This window comes from Rattus norvegicus, chromosome 11 (assembly GCF_021556685.1).
Source record: "Rattus norvegicus strain SHRSP/BbbUtx chromosome 11, alternate assembly SHRSP_T2T, whole genome shotgun sequence".
NCBI lineage: Eukaryota > Metazoa > Chordata > Mammalia > Rodentia > Muridae > Rattus > Rattus norvegicus.
In genome coordinates this window covers 20,439,381-20,457,953 of record NC_141544.1, presented here as the reverse complement: position 1 = coordinate 20,457,953, position 18,573 = coordinate 20,439,381, and the positions used below count along the sequence as shown (strand labels likewise).

Sequence of the window (18,573 nt, the reverse complement as noted above, 5' to 3'; positions counted from 1 at the left end):
ATAAAATTAAAACAATGGGGTATTACATATATGCTTCTAATATATTTTGATAAAGTACACTACTCATTGGATCCTCTCCAATTCCCCCTGTCACCTCACTCTATCATTCCCAACTTCATGTGATCTACAAAACATAACAAACAAACCAACAAACAACCATTAGACCTTTTGAGTTCTCCCTGAATACATATTACTGTATGACTTACTAATTGAACATGGGTGGGCTCTCCGGGATTCATCTTTTAGAAAATAAAATGATTCTTTCTTCCCTCAACAAACATCCTTGACAATAAGTCCTCAGCTTGGGTGCAGTTTCATTAGTCATTTTGCTCTCCTTCTTGTCTGCCTTGCTCTTAAATGTCCTCTGCATTCAGAAACAGTTTTGAGTTTATGTGTGAAATGATTCTATCATGTCTTAAATATAGTGTTTTACTACCAAAAATACTTACCTTTAAATCTTGTAATATTTTCACTTTCTCTTCTGTAGCAATTCCTGATCTTTGGGGATCAGGAATGTTATATGACTGCCTAATTTAGAGCAGAATACCCCTAGTGTCTTTCTTACTGGCTATGCATTTACTAGGTGTGAATTTCTTTATTAATGATAAGCTAATGAAGAATTAAGATTCTCTGATGATTGAGTGATTCAAAAATCTGTGTGTGTGTGTGTGTGTGTGTGTGTGTGTGTGCACATGAACTCATTAAGGGACCATTACATACAAAGTCTATTTAAAAAAATAATAGTAGGTTTGTATGTGTGTGTGTGTGTGTGTGTGCGCGTGCACACATGTGTGTGTAATTTTCTCCAGTTGAGAATATTTAAAATCTACTATCTATCAATTTACTGGTAACAGTTTAGAAATAGGAAATATGTTCTGTATATGACATCTTGTAAAATTTCTTATGTATAAGGTTATCTAAAATGTCATATATACAATTAAAAATAGAAAATATATAAAGTAATAAATTTATGTCTTTTTAATTTATATCATTCCAACATTATTATATCAAAATTTCATAGTTGTATTTTACGTGTTAAGATTGTTAATAACAATTGAATACATCCTTATGAATCTTCATTGGCTAAGCTCTATTATTCACAATAATTATGGAAATGTGTGCACCACCACACCAGGCCCTGAAACTATGGTATATTTTACTAGCCAGCACTCATGAGGCCACAGTAAAAGATTCAAAGATTCAAATGCTAAGCAATTTCAGGCCTGCTTATGAAATAAAGTAACATATTTGGTGGACAGCTCAAAATGACTTACTGAATAGCAATAAATTATAAATAATAAGCAAAATTATACTCAGGACATCATATTGTCTCAACTGTAATGCCTTAAAAGTTCCTCCTAAAAAAACTATTTCCATCATGTACACTTCATTAACCTCCTATTGTCATGTCTGAAGTCATTTTTCTGCAGACTCATGACACCCACATTCAACAGGAGGAAGATTTTTATTCATTTGCTTTTGCTTATTTTGTTTTCCATGCATATGTGAGAATGTGCATTTATATGTAAATGAGTATGTAGTTGCTCACGAAAGTCTAAAGTGCTGGATCCCACTTTGGGCCTGTCCCTGGACCTTCTTTTCCTTGGCATCTCCATTTCCAGCCTTGCATTTCTTTCAGACAGGAAGAATTATGGAGTCAGAATTTTGACTGTGGGATAGCAACCTCATCCTTCACTTGATGACCTGTCTTTCTGCTGGAGATAGGCTCAACAAGTTCCCTCCCCACTCTATGACATTTAATCTAGCCCCCTCCCACCTTGAGTCCTCAGAGTCACTGGCTTTCCAGGTCTCCTGTACATTCTGGGGGGTCCTCTGAACCTCCTTCTGCCCGAGGTGCCTGTTTCCATTCTTTCTGCTGCTCCCACAGACTTCAGTCCTTTTCCCTACCCACTACCAGGTCATCTTCCCCTCTTCTTCAACCCCAGTCCTCTTTTGCAACTCTATCCCTCCCTTTCTCCCCTTTGTGGTTGTTTTCTTCTCCCTTCTAAGGGGAACTGAAGTATCCTCATTTGGGCCCTTCATCTTGTTGATATTTTGGCATTCTGTGGACTGTATCTAGGGTATTCTGTTGAATTTTTTTAGCTACTATCCAATTATTAGTGAGAACATATCATGCATGTCCTTTTGGGTCTATGTTACCTCACTTGGGATGATATTTTGTAGTTCCATCTATTTGTCTGAAAAACTCAGGATATCTTAATAGATGAATAGTATTCCATTGTGTAAATGAACCAAATTTTTTTAATCTATTCTTCTATCGTGGGACATCTGGGTTGTTTCCAGCTTCTGGCTATCACAAATAAGGCTGCCGTGAACATAGTGGTGCATGTGGCCCTGTGGCGTGGTGGTTCGTCTTTTGGGTGTATCCCCAAGAGTGGTATTTCTAGTTCTGTAGGTAGATCGATTTTCAGTCTTCTGAAGAACCTCCAAATTGATTTCCAGAGTGGTTGGTACCAGTTTGCAATCCCACCAGCAATGGAGCTTTCCACTTTCTCCACATTCTCTCCAAAATGTATCGTCACCTGAGATTTTGAAGTATTGTGGATCTCAGCAGCATTTTGATCTTCATTTCTCTGATCACTAAGTACTTTGAAGATTTCTTTAGATGCTTCCCAGCCATTGGAGAATCCTCTGTTACGAATTCGTGGTTTAGTTCTATACCCCATTTTTTGGATTGGGTTGTTTGTTTGTTTTGTTTTTTTTTCATCTTTATTCACTTGAGTATTTCTTATTTACATTTCGATTGTTATTCCCTTTCCTGGTTTCCGGGCCAACATCCCCCTAACCCCTCCCCCTCCCCTTCTACATAGGTGTTCCCCTCCCCATCCTCCCCCCATTACTGTCCTCCCCCCAACAATCACATTCACTGGGGGTTCAGTTTTGGCAGGACCCAGGGCTTCCCCTTCCACTGGTGCTCTTACTAGGCTATTTATTGCTACCTATGAGGTCAGAGTCCAGGGTCAGTCCATGTATAGTCTTTGGGTAGTGGCTTAGTCCCTGGAAGCTCTGGTTGGTTGGCATTGTTGTTCATATGGGGTCTTGAGCCCCTTCAAGCTCTTTCAGTCCTTTCTCTGACTCCTTCAACGGGGGTTCCGTTCTCAGTTCAGTGGTTTAATGATGGCACTCGCCTATGTATTTGCTGTATTCTGGCTGATGAGGTCCAGGCGGGTAGGAGGTTCATACCAAATGCTCTGAGCGCAGTCAATCCTCTGGTATGCTTCACGATATCTCATTCTTTTTATTGGACATTTTATGTATTTACATTTCAAATGTTATCCTGTTTCCCTGTGCCCCCCTCTCCCATCCCTCCTCTCCCTGCTTCTATGAGGATGCTCTCACTCCCACCTTACTGCTGTGACAATCCCCAACAGTGGGGAAAGGAGCCTTCTCAGTACCAAGGGCTTCTCCTCCTATTGATGCCAGACAATGTCATCTTCTGCTACATATGCAGCTGCAGCTATAGGTCTTCCAGGTGTACTCTTTGGTTGGTGGTTTAGTTCCTGGGAGCTCTAGGACTTCTGTTTGGTTGATGTTGTTGTTCTTCCTATCGCGTTGCAAACCCCTTTGTAGAGGGCCGCAATAACATTTGCCACCACTAGATGGCGCTGGCTTCCACTGTGCCCCACGTGGAAGGCCAGGATAGCCTCCGCCATTACAAGACGGCGCCAGCCTTTACTGCGCCAGCTGGCCCCCTTTCAGGAAGTTAACTGTGCGCATGTGCAAGAGTGCCTTCGTGCCAGGTCTTTGCCCACTCAGGTGTGGGTGCGCCGCACTAGGGTTTTATAAGCGCGCCATGTTGGCGCAGCAGGGCTTTTCCTCTTCTAAGATTAATAAAGTTGATCACAGTAAGAATTTCTAAATGTCCGCATGCTTCTTGCCGGCAGAAATTCGCGCGCGGGACACCCCTTCAGTTCCTTCAGTCCTTTCTCTAACTCCTCCACTGGGGTCCCCATGCTCAATCAGATGGTTAGCTGCAAGCATCCTCATCTGTAGCAGTAAGGCTCTGGCAGAGCCTCTCAAGAGAAATTCATATCAGGCTCCTGTAAGCAAGCACTTTTTGGCATCAGCAATAGTGACTGGGTTTAGTGGCTGCATATAGGATGGATCCCAGGTGTAGCAGTCTCTGGGTGGCTTTTCCTTCAGTCTCGGCTCCATATTGTGTCCGTATATTTTCTTTGCACAGGAGCAATTCTGGGTTAAAATTTTGAGAAGGGTGAGGCGTTCCATCGCTCAAACGGGGACCTTGCCTAACCTCTGAATATGGTCCCTACAGGTTCTCTCTCCCCTTTGTTATGCATTTCAGATAATTTTACTCTTAATACATGGGCAATACATATTAAAAGCAAGAATCAGCTCTGTGTGTATATGAGTATATGTCTATGTGTGCATGTCCAGATGCATAAATCTATGCTCTAAAACATGAAGGCATATTTTTCAAGAACAAGGAATTAATTGTTATATACAGTAATCAATTTATATTTTCTCACTATTTATATTGTGGTGGGTTGAATGAAAATGCCCCACCCATTTAGGATTTTTGGGATTCTCACTATTAGGAACCATGGCCTTGTTTGAGTTCTTGTGGTTTTGTTGTAAGAAATGTGTCTCTGGAGGTGTGCTTTAAGGCCTCATATGCTCAAGCCAGGCCCAGTGCCACACTGCCTACCTGCTGTCTGCCTATCTAGATTATAGAAATCTTAGCTACTTCTACAACAACATATCTGCCTACTGTTGCTATACTCATGGTTATTATAACAATGGACTATACATATGAACTGTAATCCAGCAGTAATTAGCTGCTTTTCTTTATAAGTCAGGTATTCTCTTCACAGCAATACAAACCCTGTCTACGATATATATGGATTTAATTCTTAACAGATTTCCAAGAACTAATATTATTTTAAGCTATCATATCAAAAAGGTAAGGTTTTTTGTTTGTTTAATTTTGAAAATATTGAAAGGTTTTAAAACAGAGTAATAAATCTTTTTACTATGTATGGTTAGCTGTGTTTTCTTTCTTTTCATTTCCTATTTTTAAGACAGGGTGTAATTTTTTGGGCTGAGTAGGTTCAAACTGAAAATGCTTATACCAACCCTAAATTCTAGTATTACAGGCGTTTACCACCATGACTGGCTCACAGACATCAACTCACAACTTGCTAAAACTTATCCTATCAACATCCTACCTGCATGAAGGCAAGGGAGGTTTCAAACGGATGGAGGTCATCATTTATTTAGAAGGGAAACAGATTTTTTATTTTAAACTATTAAAACTGTAAGGCTATATTTTTTTTGTCTAGTTCATAGTCTGGTATAAAATTATTCTACTCATTAGGGAAATGTCACCAAGGGAGAAAAACTGTAATATACAAAGAATTACATAAGTGTGAGGTAAGACATTTGCTTGAGAGTTGGGTTAAATAATGCTTAGAATAAAGAAAGAAAAAAAGGGGACAGCCAAATGGCATAAAACATATGACATTATATAAAATTACATAACGTGGTCAAGGAGAACAGCTGGAATAAAACTTCAAAAACTGTTGCATTGATTTAAGCATAACTAGAAAGAAACGATGCTTCTTGTAATGTATGGAAAAATCCTGCTAATGAAATATTTATGAAAAATGAAAAATAATAAACTTGCATTGAGCAGTAACCATTGGGAAGCAAAGCATAATGAAGGCACTGATCTTCAAATAAATGATCTGGTACAAATCTAAACACAGAAGTTACTGCACAGAACATGATCATAAACAAGTTCTCTCACTCCTTTTCATGAAAACCTCTGATCAATAAATAGTACACGGAGTTTTAATAATATGTTTAGGCATGATTCCGATTTGTAACCCTAGAACACAGCAATGGAGGAGATTTAGAATTGCATTTATGAGTTCAAAACAAAATGACAAATAAACACATTGTCTCAAATTTACACAAATTTGTGCAGAAAATGTAAAGGTCCAAAGGAGAACTGTTTTATTTAGTGCAGGAAAATGTATTAAATATTAACAGTGATAGAGAGATAAAAATCACAGGATGAAAATATTAATTTCTTCTTCCCACTGTAACATAAAATGAACACGATTTTATTTATTATTTCGCTGGGATAAAGATTGCTATATTGCACTTTGCTCATTAAATTTATGTTTTAATGACTTTTGTTTCTTCTAGAAACCCTTGATCATGAAGTACAGTGGCCAATGAGAATTTTCATTTATTTATTTATTTATTTATTTATTTATTTACTTACTTACTTTAGCTTTTAGTGCTCATATACATTTTTTTCTTCAAAGTCAATCAAACCATCTGTTTTGAACATTAGTAATCTTGTCCTCTGATTCTAACTACTTCTGAATACTTCTTGTTATGACCATGCTGATTACTTCAAGTCTGCTAAGTGATACGATAATTTTCCTTATTCTTATTCTTAAATTTACCATACTTTCAAAGATTCTCTTCTGTCATTTATTCATTTGAGATAATTTGTATATGTTTAATTCAAAGATATTTATTTTCAAGCTACCATAGAGATATGCGTATGTACTGTATAAACAATATATAAAATGGTTACAATTGATATGAACATATCTGTGTATGTCAATTCTTATGTTCCTACTTAATAGAAATGAAAGTCACCCATGATTTATTTTTATTACGTTACTTGGCCATCTTAATCAACCTGACTCTTTCAGAAATATAACAAACATAATTTCAATATTAAAATTAAGTTAAAAATTGGCAGAAGTGCATGCATACATTTTATAAGAAGATAATGATAATTTGATATACAATTTCAAGACACTTTTTAATATTTGTTATTTTCAGACAACGGAGATAAATAAATTTTAATTCACTTAAAAATTTAAGGGCATGAATTACTAGGATTAAAGCATACAGCACAATGGAAAAATTGAATTTTTTTCCATAATCACTACTAATGAATTCTTAAAGTCCACAGAGAACAAAATGGAGAACAGTCCATAGGGAATGGACCCCGGGGAAATCATCTGGGAGATCAATTGCCTAGCTGATGAGGGCTTGAGTTCAGCATCGGAAGACAAAGAAGACCTAACCAGATCTCTGGCTGCTACTCTTTTATTGTCATATATTTTAATAGGGTTTAAGCATGCTTATATTAATCATATCCAAGTTTAGAAATAGGCTGTACCAATTCTTTAAAAGAACAATGTGTGAGAAGTTCTGGTAAAAGAAGGAAGCTTTCAAATAAAACATCATGACTGTAACTTTTGCGACTACTTTGATATGCATATGCATATTGATGAACGCTACAAAAGTAGCAACATTTACAGCCCGAAGTACCGAGTAATATAAATTTAGCTCGAATGGGTGCGTAGAGGGTAACAGTGCTGAGGATTGTCCATGTATCTGATTGCATGTGCATGCACATATTACCTATGATCTGGGCAGCTGTAGCAGTTGAATCCTGAACTTTTCACTTCTTACGTTCCAATGGCTAACCATATTCTCAAGGACCTGATTTACATAAAAGCAAACTAGTGACATTAGAATACTACACCAGACCCCTGACAATGGGCAAAAAGACACGTTGTCGGTCGTGCTATTCTTTTATCAGTCAGGGGCAGACACAATGGCAGTCCTTTGTTAATCCTATTTTGATGCCTGGCTTGGTGGCCAAAACTCTCTTATGTCTAGGACTCATAATAATCAAATCCAGTCAAGTCCAGATAGCACAGCATGAGAGGAGGAAGACAGAGTAAGATGGAGCACCCTGCCACCCACAGAACCGACCTCCAGAGTCAGGCCACAGATACCTGCATGCCGCCACACCTATGGTACAAATAGAGGATGTCACTCAGGGGCTTGCAAGCCATGTGGCCAGCCTACAGTGGGAGCTACTGCAATGTATGGAAATATGGTAGATAGATGGGAGAGAATGAGAATAGGGCAGCTTGAGCATTATCAAGAAAGACGGAACTACTGGGAGGGGCCAATCTCTGCACCCGGGGCCATGGCAAGGTCTCAGCCAAAGTTACTGCTGATGGCCATGCCGGAGTATGTGGATACACAGTGGCAGGAGTCAGCGTTGATGTCAATGGCTCGTATTACCGTTAGAAATGATGGAGATGGCCTAGGCATCCACCGGGGACCGTGTGAATGTCCAGGGTTTATGCATAACTGGCTCTACCTGTCACTGGATGTGACTTTCAGAATAGCTGTCACCAGCAGCAGCACTTTTGATAACAGGCCCTGTGTCTCACTTAGGCAACACAGTAGACATGGTACTAGTGACAGGGATATCGTGTGCCAGGGAGAGGGCAAGGGCACAGAAGAGTTGGTCCCACCATGAGTCTGCTTGTGAGGTGACATGGGTGTCGGGGTTATGTCCTCCCTGTCCTCTTTGCCCTCTGCAGTAGTCTGTAGCAGCCTGGAGAGCTTACCTTAGGGTCTTGAGAAGCAAAGAGCCAATCCTGCTGCCTCATTGGCTGTAGCACTTAGGAGAGTAGGTTCTGTAACCTTGCCTTGGAAATAATGAGAGCTGGTCCGAACAAGGAAGGCACAGCTGAGCCAGCTTTTAGCCAGCAAGTCAACATGTATAGACAGAGATCAATAAAAAGTTAAAAAAAATACTATGCCAGTCCCTTTTTTTTTTCTGGTGTTGGAAATGCCAATATAAATCCTCCAAATTGAGTCTGAAGTCCAAGGAGAGCATTAAAGTGAGTTTCATTGCTGCACTAAAACAATGATCAAAACCAACATGCGGCAGGGAAGAGTTTAATTGGCTTACAGATAACAGTGTATCATCTAGTGACTGACAGCAGGCTCCTAAACTGTGGAGGAAGACTGCTCAGCTTATTACATAACTCAGGGTCACCTGCTGAAGGTTGACCCTGCCCACAGTGCGCTGGGTCATGCTGCACCAATTAGTAATCAAGAAATACTCCTTTAATCTTAGCACTTGGAAGGCAGAGGCAGGGAGATCCATGAGTTGAAGGCCATCTTGGTCTTTAAAACAAGTTCCAAGGCTGCCAGGGCTACTCAGATAAATCCTTTCCTGAAAAAAAAATGTAAGAAATAGTCCATACCCATAACCTCATGCAAATTTTATGAGAGATATTCCTCAATTGAAGTTCCCTCTTCCTTAGGTACTCTAGTTTGTCAAAAACTCACAGCAGCTAACCATCACTGGCCACCAAGAAGGTAAGGGGAACGTATGCAATGGATAGAAATACACCATCTGTTTAGAGATTCTGAATAAATTAACACAAGTTTAGTGATGGAAGTCATTACAAATTTATTAGTCTTCCTGAACTAGTTTCTGAAAGGCAACATACGATTTTCTATGACAAAACATGGATGTTAGTAAGTCTGATTTTTTTTTCCTACAGGCCCTGACCATAGAACATGTTTCTCTGCATCGTTCAACTTCTAGACTCTATTTCTGTTTCTTTGTGGATTATTTTCACTTAAAAATGCTTCATAATACAAGCTTTGCAAACTCTCTGATTTCTTGTGAATCCTTTCTTGTGAATTCTACAACTATTTTAAAGAAAGATTTTAAAACTCCATTTGTTCAGGTATTTCTTTGTGTTTTACTGTAAAGTTGAAAAAAGAAAGCTCATGAGTTCCAAAAATCAACATAGTACAGTGTTGTAAAAATATAGAAAATAATAAGTTGTCTTTTATCCACTACTAGGTCCGGCACCTCAATGTCCCAAGATATCTGGTAGATATCATTTTTTCCTCTCTCTTTATTAAATTGGGTATTTCTTATTTACATTTCAATTGTTATTACCTTTCCCAGTTTCCAGGGAAACGTCCCCTAGCCCCTCCCAATCCCCTACTATATGAGTGTTGCCTTCCCAATCCTCCCCCCATTATCACCCTCTCCCCAACAATCACATTCACTGGCAGTTCAGTCTTGGAAGAAACAAGGGCTTCCCCTTCCACTGGTGCTCTTACTAGGCTACTCATTGCTACCTATGAGGTTGGAGCCCAGGGTCAGTCCATGTATAGTCTTTGGATAGTGGCTTAGTCCCTGGAAGCTCTGGTTGGTTGGCATTGTTGTTCATATGGGATCTCAAGCTCCTTCAAGCACTTTCAGTCCTTTCTCTGATGCCTTCTATGGGGGTCCTTTTCTCAGTTCAGTGGTTTGCTGCTGTCATTCACCTATGTATCTGCCATATTCTGGCTATGTCTCTCCAATGAGATCTACATCCAGTACCTGTCAGACTGCACTTCTTTGCTTCATCCATCTTATCTAGTTTGGTGGCTGTATGTGATGGGCCACGTGTGGGGCAGTCTCTGAATGGGTGTTCCTTCAGCCTCTGCTCTAAACTTTGCCTCCATATTCCATACCAAGGGTATTCTTGTTCCCCTTTTAAAGAAGGAGTGAGGCATTCACATTTTGGTAATTCTTCTTGAGCTTCAAGTGTTCAGTGCATTTAGGGTAATTCAAGCATTTGGGCTAATAGCCACTTATCAATGAATGCACACCATGTGTGTTTTTCTGTGATTGTGTTACCTCACTCAGGATGACATTTTTGAGTTCCATCCATTTGCCTATGAATTTCACATAGTCATTATTTTTGATAGCTGAGTAGTATTCCATTGAGTAGATATACCACATTTTCTGTATCCATTCCTCTGTTGAAGGGCATCTGGGTTATTCCCAGCTTCTGGCTATTATAAATAAGGCTGCTATGAACATAGTGGAGCACATGTCTTTGTTATATGTTGGGCATTTTTTGGGTATAAGCCCAAGTGAGGTATAGCTGGGTCCTCAGATAGTTCAATGTCCAATTTTCTGAGGCACCTCAAGACTGATTTCCAGAATGGTTGTTCCAGTCTACAATTCCACCAACAATGGAGGAATGTTCCTCTTTCTCCACATCCTCGCCAGCATTTGATGTCACCTGAGTTTTTTTTTTTTTTTATCTTAGCCATTCTCACTGGTGTCAGGTGAAATCTCAGGGTTGTTTTGATTTGCATTTCCCTTATGACTAAAGATGTTGAACATTTCTTTAGATGTTTCTCAGCCATTCGGCATTCCTCAGCTGTGAATTCTTTGTTTAGCTCTGAACCACAGTTTTCAATAGGGTTATTTGCCTCCCTGCAATCTAACCTCGTGAGTGCTTTGTATATTTTGGATATAAGCCCTCTATCAGTTGTATGATTGGTAAACGTCTTTTCCCAATCTGTTGGTTGACATTTTGTCCTAACTACAGTGTCCTTTGCCTTACAGAAGTTTTGCAATTTTGTGAGATCCCATTTGTTGATTCTGGATCTTAGAGCATAAGCCATTGGTGTTTTGTTGAGGAAACAGTGCTTATATGTTCGAGATTCATCCCCAATTTTTCATCTATTAGTTTGAGTGTATCTGGTTTGTTGTGGAGGTCCTTGATCCACTTGGACTTAAGTTTTGTAAAGGGTGATAAGCATAGATCGATCTGCATTCTTCTACATGTTGACCTCCATTTGAACTAGCACCATTTGCTGAAAATGCTATCGTTTTTCCATTAAATGGTTTTGGCTCCTTTGTCAAAAGTCAAGTGACCATAGGTGTGTGGGTTAATTTCTTGGTTTTCAATTCTATTTCACTGGTCTATCTCTCTGTCTCTGTACCAATACCACACAGTTTTAAAACTATTGCTCTGTAATACTGCTTGAGTTCAGGGATAGTGATTCCCCCTGAAGTCCTTTTATTGTTGAGGATAGTTTTAGCTATCCTGGGTTTTTTGTTATTCCAGATGAATTTGCAAATTGTTTTGTCCAACTCTCGGAAGAATTGGGTTGGAATTTTGATGGGGATTGCATTGAATCTGTAGATCACTTTTGGTAAAATGGCCATTTTTTTCTATATTAATCCTCCCAATCCATGAGCATGGGAGATCTTTCCATCTTCAGAGATCTTCAATTTCTTCAGAGGATTAAAGGTCTCATCATACAGATCTTTTACTTGCTTTGTTAAAGTCACACCGAGGTATTTTAAATTATCTGGGACTATTATCAAGGGTGTGATTTCACGAATTTCTTTCTCTGCTTGTTTCTCTTTTGTGTAGAGGAAGGCTACTGATTTATTTGAGTTAATTTTATACCCAGCCACTTTGCTGAAGGTGTTTATCAGGCTTGGTATTTCTCTGATGGAACTTTAGGGATCACTTAAATATACAATCATATCATATGCAAATAGTGATATTTTGTTATCTAACTTTCAAATCTGTATCACTTCGATCTCCTTTTGTTGTCTGATTACTTGGTTGGACTTTGAGAACTATATGGAATAAGTAGGGAGAGAGTGGGCAGCCTTGTCTAGTCCCTGATTTTTGTGGGATTGCTTCAAGTTTCTCACCATTTAGTTTAATATTAGCTACTGGTTTGCTGTATATGGCTTTTACTATGCTTAGGAGTGGGCCTTGAATTCCTATCCTTTTATCATGAAGGGGTGTTGAATTTTGTCAAATGCTTTCTCAGCATTAATGAAATGATCATGTGGTTTTTATCTTTCCATTTGTTTATGTAGTGGATTACGTCTATGGTTTTCCATATATTAAACCATCCCTGCTTCCCTGGAATGAAGCAACTTGATCATAATGGATGATTGTTTTGATGTGCTCTTGGATTCGGTTTGCAAGAATTTTATTGAGTATCTTTGCGTCGATATTCATAAGGGAAATTGGTCTGAAGTTCTCTTTCTTTATTGAGTCTTTATGTGGTTTAGGTATAAGAGTAATTGTGGCTTCATAGAAGGAATTCGGTAGCACTCCATCTGTTTCAATTTTCTGGAATAGTTTGGATAGTATTGGTATGAGGTCTTCTATGAAGGTCTGATAGAATTCTGCACTGAACCCATCTGGACCTGGGATCTTTTTGGTTGGGAGATCTTTAATGACTGCGTCTATTTCTTTAGGAGTTATGTGGTTGTTTAAATGGTTTATTTGTTCTTGATTTAACTTCGGTACCTGGTATCTGTCTAGGAAATTTTCCCTTTCCTCTAGATTTTCAAGTTTTGTAGAATACAGGCTTTTGTAGTAGGATTTGATGATTTTTTGAATTCCCTCTGATTCTGTTGTTATTTCTCACTTTTCATTTCTGATTTTGTTAATTTGGACACACTCTCTGTGTCCTCTGGTTAGCCTGGCTAAGGGTTTATCTATCTTGTTGATTTTCTCCAAGAACAAGCTCTTGATTCTATTTATTCTTTGTATAGTCCTTTTTTGTTTCTTCTTGGTTGATTTTAGATCTGAGTTTGATTATTTCCTGCCTTCTACTCCTCCTGTATGTGTTTGCTTCTTTTTGTTCTAGAGCTTTTAGGTGTTCTGTCAAGCTGCTGATATATGCTCTCTCCTGTTTCTTTCTGCAGGTACTCAGAGCTATGAGTTTTCCTCTTAGCACAGCTTTCATTGTGTCCCATAAGTTTGGGTATATTGTACCTTCATTTTCATTAAGTTCTAAGAAGTCCTTAATTACTTTCTTTATTTCTTCTTTGACCAGGTTATCATTGAGTAGAGCATTATTGAACTTCCATGTATATGTGGAAATTCTTTCCTATTGTTATGGAAGACCAGCTTTAACCCATGATGGTCTGATAGGACGCATGGGATTATTTCTATATTTCTGTATCTGTTGAGGCCTGTTTTATGACCGATTATATGGTCAATTTTGGGGAAAGTAACATGAGGTACAGAGAAGAAGGAATATCCTTTTGTTTTAGGATAGAATGTTCTGTAAATATCTGTTAAATCCATTTGGTTCATGACTTCTCTTTGTCTGTCTATGTCTCTGTTTAATTGCTGTTTCCATGATCTGTCCATTGATGAGAGTGGGGTGTTGAAATCTCCTACTATTATTGTGCGAGGTACAATGTGTGTTTTGAGCTTTAGTAAGGTTTCTTTTATGTATGTAGGTGCCTTTGTATTTGGAGCATAAATATTTAGAATTGAAAATTCATCTTTGTTGATTTTTTCTTTGATGAATATGAAGTGTCCTTTCTTATATTTTTTGTTGACTTTTGGTAGAAAATCGATTTTATTCGTTATTAGGATGGCTACTGCAGCTTGCTTCTTCCGACCATTTGCTTGGAAAGTTGTTTTCCAGCCTTTCACTCTGAGGTAGTGACTGTCTTTGTCTCTGAGTTGCGTTTCCTGTAGGCAGCAAACTGTTGGGTCTTCAGTGTGTAAGCAGTTTGGTAATTAGTGTCTTTTTATTGGGGAATTGAGTCCATTGATGTTGAGAGATATTAAGGAATAGTGATTGTTGCTTCCTGTTATATTCGTGTTTGGATGTGAGATTATGTTTGTGTGCTTGTCTTCTCTTTGTTTTGTTGCAAAATTATTTGTTTCTTGTTTTTTTAGGGTGTAGCTTGCCTCCTTGTGTTGGGCTTTACTATTTAATTTCCTTTGTAGGGCTTGATGTGTAAAAAGATATTGTGTAAATTTGGTTTTGTCATGAAATATCTTGGTTTCTCCATCTATGTCAATTGAGAGTTTTGCTGGATACAGTAACCTGGGCTGGCATTTGTGTTCTCTTAGGGTACATATGACATCTGTCCAGGATCTTCTGGCTTTCATAGTCTCTGGTGAGAAGTCTGGTTTAATTCTGATAGGTCTTCCTTTATATGTTACTTGTCCTTTTTCTCTTACTGCTTTTAATATTCTTTCTTTGTTTTTTGCATTTGTTGTTTTGACTATTATGTGATGGGAGGAGTTTCTTTTCTGGTCCAATCTATTTGGAGTTCTGTAGGTTTCTTGTATGTTTATGGGCATCTCTTTCTTTGGGTTAGGGAAGTTTTTTCTATGATTTTGTTGAAGATACTTACTGGTCCTTTGAGTTGGGAGTCTTCACTCTCTTCTATACCTATTATTCTTTTGTTTCATCTTCTCATTGTTTCCTGGATATGCTGTTTTGGGTCAGTAGCTTTTTCCGTTTTACATTAACTTTGACAGTTGCTGGGATTCCTGCGCTTGCCTCTTGCCATCACATTGTCTCTGGTGTTACCTGGTTCTGCTATTTCTGACAGTGGTTAGACCGTCCTTTTGGCCTGTGTGTCAGGAGTGCTGTAGACCTGTTTTCCTGTTCTCTTTCAGCCTGTTATGGGAACAGAGTTTTCTGCTTCCAGGAGTGTAGTCATTCCTGTCTACTGGTCCTCAAGTTCTCCTGTGGTCGTGTGTCCTGAGTCCACCAGGCATGTCACTTTGAACGGAAAAGTTGATCTTACCTCTGGTCTCAAGCCTGGAGTCACTTCTCAGAGCCGGGTTTCAGCTCTCCATGAGGGCAGCAACCAGAAGGGTCTGCCCTACCTTCCTTTGGGACCCTGTGCACAGGGGGCCCAGATGGCACTAGGCGTTTTCCTCTAGAGTCAGAAATGTGGGCAGAGAGTATTCTCCTCCGGCTTCCCAGGTGTGTCTGCCCCTTTGAAGTTTTAGCTCTCCCTCCCATGGGATTTGGATGCAGGGAGCTGTTTGACCAGGTCCCTTCAGATCTGGATAGTGTCTAGACTGCAGCCCTCTCTTCCTGTTCCCAGAGTCCCTATACACTTTCCTCTTGGGCCAGGGATATGGGCAAGTGTGAGCAGTACTGGTGTATGCTCCTGCCCTGCAGTGTCAGGAGTGCCCACCTCTCAGGGCGATTAGCTCTGTCTCCCAGGGGTTTGAGAGCAGGGAGCCATGGGCAAGTATCAGCTTTGTTCCCCCCCAGCTAGAAACCCGAAGTGCCCAGTCCAGGAGGAATTTTGCCTTTGTGTGTCCTGAGTACACCAGGTAGGTCACTCAGAGCAGAAAAAATTGGTCTTACCTCTGGTGTCGAGCCTGGGGCCGCTTCGCAGAACCAGGTTTCTGCTCTCTGTGAGGGCAGCAACCAGAAGGGCCTGGCCTGCTTTTGCTCGGGACCCTGTGCATAGGGGGGCCAGATGGCACTAGGCGTTTTCCTCTAGAGTCAGATGTGTGGACAGAGAGTAGTCTCCTCTTCCTTCCCCGGTATGTCTGCCCTCTGAAATTCTAGCTCTCCTTCCCACAGGATTTGGGTTCAGGGAGCTGTTTGACAGGGTCCCTTCAGATCAGGGCGGTGTCTGGTCCGCAGAGTTGAGTGCCCCTATCTTCCTGTTCCCAGAGTCCCTACACAGTTTCCTCTTTTGCCAGGGATGTGGGCAAGGGTGGGTAGTACTTGTGATTCTCCTGCCCTGCAGTTCTCTTAGATATGTTAATCTAGTTCTTAGATATCTTAATCTCAGGCAGCAAAGAGTCTCACCCGCTCTGCTCCATCCCATACCACACTGCCAAAGGCCTTTCTCTGAGGCTGGCAGCAATCTCTCTACCTAGAGTTCCCAAGGCAGGTTTCCATGCCAGAAACAAACATCCCAATTCTATGGTGGGCCCAGTGTCTCCAGCAGCTGCACTTTCCAACACTCAAACTGTCACATAAAATAACACACAACACAATAACCTTTGACCCAATTGATAAGATATAATTGTTCTCCTTAATATACAAAACCATATACACATCCATCCCTTAAGAACATTTATAACAACCTGTAAAGGTACAGTGTCTCCTAGCTTCTCACTCTCCACTCTTCTGTTCCTGTCTCCTCCTCTTCCTTCAAACTTTTCTCCCACCCATCCTTCTTTTTCATCCAATGACAGACCTTATTCTATCTTGTCCCTGCCTCTTCTGTGACATCATCCCACAGTACAGCAATGCCAAAGCAGTGTTCTTGATTCCTGAAGACTAATCAGGAGTTGATCCAATGTAATCACACCAGAATCTTTATTCTAGCTTGTTCAAGCTTACCTCACCTCCACCCTGCAGGACAGTTCTGGTAGAGGAAAAAATACCTGAACATTCATTGAAGACAAGATATTATAGAAAGCATCAAGCGAAGGGTGAGTATCTCTAGCTTGGCAAGCTACTAACTGGAGAGCTACCATGGCCTTTAACATAACTGGCTGCTGCTGGGAGTCAAACCATAAATTTAACTTCTGACTTCTTCCTAGGTGGTTAGGCAGAGGGTGGCCATGTTGAGGGTTAACCTAAAAACACTGGATTTATTGGGGTTAGCCTAGAAACTGGATCTAGACTCAGGCTTTGTTAAGGTTAACTTGAAAACTAATGCTAGGCCCTGGCCTTGAGTTCCGACTTAGGTGAGGTTCTCTAAGATGGACTCTGATCCCAAGAATTCGGTGTGTCAGTACAAAGGAAAGTCTTCTGCCCCACGAGACACTGTACCAATCATCCTTCCCAGGGAACGAAAAGGGTGTTTATTTTCAATCACTCTTTTGGTTTTACAGTATTACTACCTGCTTTTTTATCTGATCTGTGCACTATTTCATAATATTTCAACACATTTTCATGAAACCTAGTCATTTCTTTATTTACTGAAAGTTGTAAAATGTGACTGCTATATTGAATTTCATCATGTGTTTTTACACATAAAAATTACCTAATTATATGGATCAATATTGCTATAAATTATCCGAATATTTAGAATATTATCAAAACTGATGAATAAAGCTACCTTTTGAACTTGCTTAATGAAAGAATAAATGAAACGGCTATTTACATTTCACATACATTTATTTGAATATCATTGCATATTCTCATTCCAAAAGGTACTGTGGTTACTAAGGGCAACTTTTCTAAAACTTCCTGAGGAAGGGTAGAGTAGATATTGCAGATATTGTTTATTTATTGGTTCCATTTCTATGTATGGATATTTCTTTCTTTAATGGTGCTGTATTTCTTACTACATCCTAAACCTAGAAAAGAATGTAGCATACAACATAAGCATCATACAGATACTTAAAACATAACTGACTATGGATTTGCACAAAAGTGTTTGATTAATTCTATTTTCAAATATTATTCTACCTTCCACTGTTTGTGTATGTGTATACATTGACTGGTGTTCAATAACAAAAATGAAGTCTATTTTCCCATGAAGTTTGTAGAGTACTTCCTTCTAAATATGAACTTATTTCCTTTGTCTCTAGTTTTTGTAGTCTGTGAGAAAGTGTTCTGTGTGATACATGTATGCATGTTTACGAAAGTTTTAAGTACTTAGTCTTCTCACTGTTAGCATTATTTTAAACACATTGTATTGATTTTATTTCAGGTGTTTGATACAATTTTTATATAGAAAACAGCAACAACTTTTCTGGAAAATGTATAATTTTTTTAGATTTATTTTAATTATATATGTGTAGTTTGTATGTGAATGTAAATTTCTATAAGACTGTATGTGTTTTTGTGTGTGCACAAATATAAATACCTCTATTGACAAAGGTGAGAAGATAGCATTGTTTTCTTTTGAGCAGGATGCAGGGCACAGACAAGGGATGGGTGGGATACCCAACCTATTAAATGGGTCTATGCATCTAAACCTATTCCTCACCAACAAGTTCACTATCTATGCAGAAAAATAAGTATGTTTACTCCACAGCATGTGAATGTGTTTGTGCTCAGTGGGCTTCTTATTTATAAGTTAGAAATGTTTTGACTGTTTTGATAAACAGGAAAATATTCATTTTCCTGAAAAACATGTTTAAAATTGATATATTCAAATCACTACATTTTACCCTC

At 39.2% G+C, this 18,573-nt stretch overlaps 1 long non-coding RNA gene and 1 other non-coding gene across 2 annotated transcripts in view; both read left to right on the top strand.

The window, feature by feature from the left end:
• Window positions 1-7,560: 7,560 nt before the first annotated feature.
• LOC120095740 (small nucleolar RNA SNORA48) lies at window positions 7,561-7,704 on the top strand. Its single transcript, XR_015633795.1, has one exon. It is a non-coding gene; the product is annotated as a small nucleolar RNA SNORA48 (small nucleolar RNA).
• Window positions 7,705-16,717: 9,013 nt separating this feature from the next.
• LOC134481128 (uncharacterized) overlaps window positions 16,718-18,573 on the top strand; it is a 73,495-nt gene continuing 71,639 nt past the window's right edge. The window contains exon 1 of the long non-coding RNA XR_015633714.1: window positions 16,718-16,877. This is a non-coding gene — a long non-coding RNA (uncharacterized LOC134481128). The remainder of the gene's footprint in view (window positions 16,878-18,573) is intronic.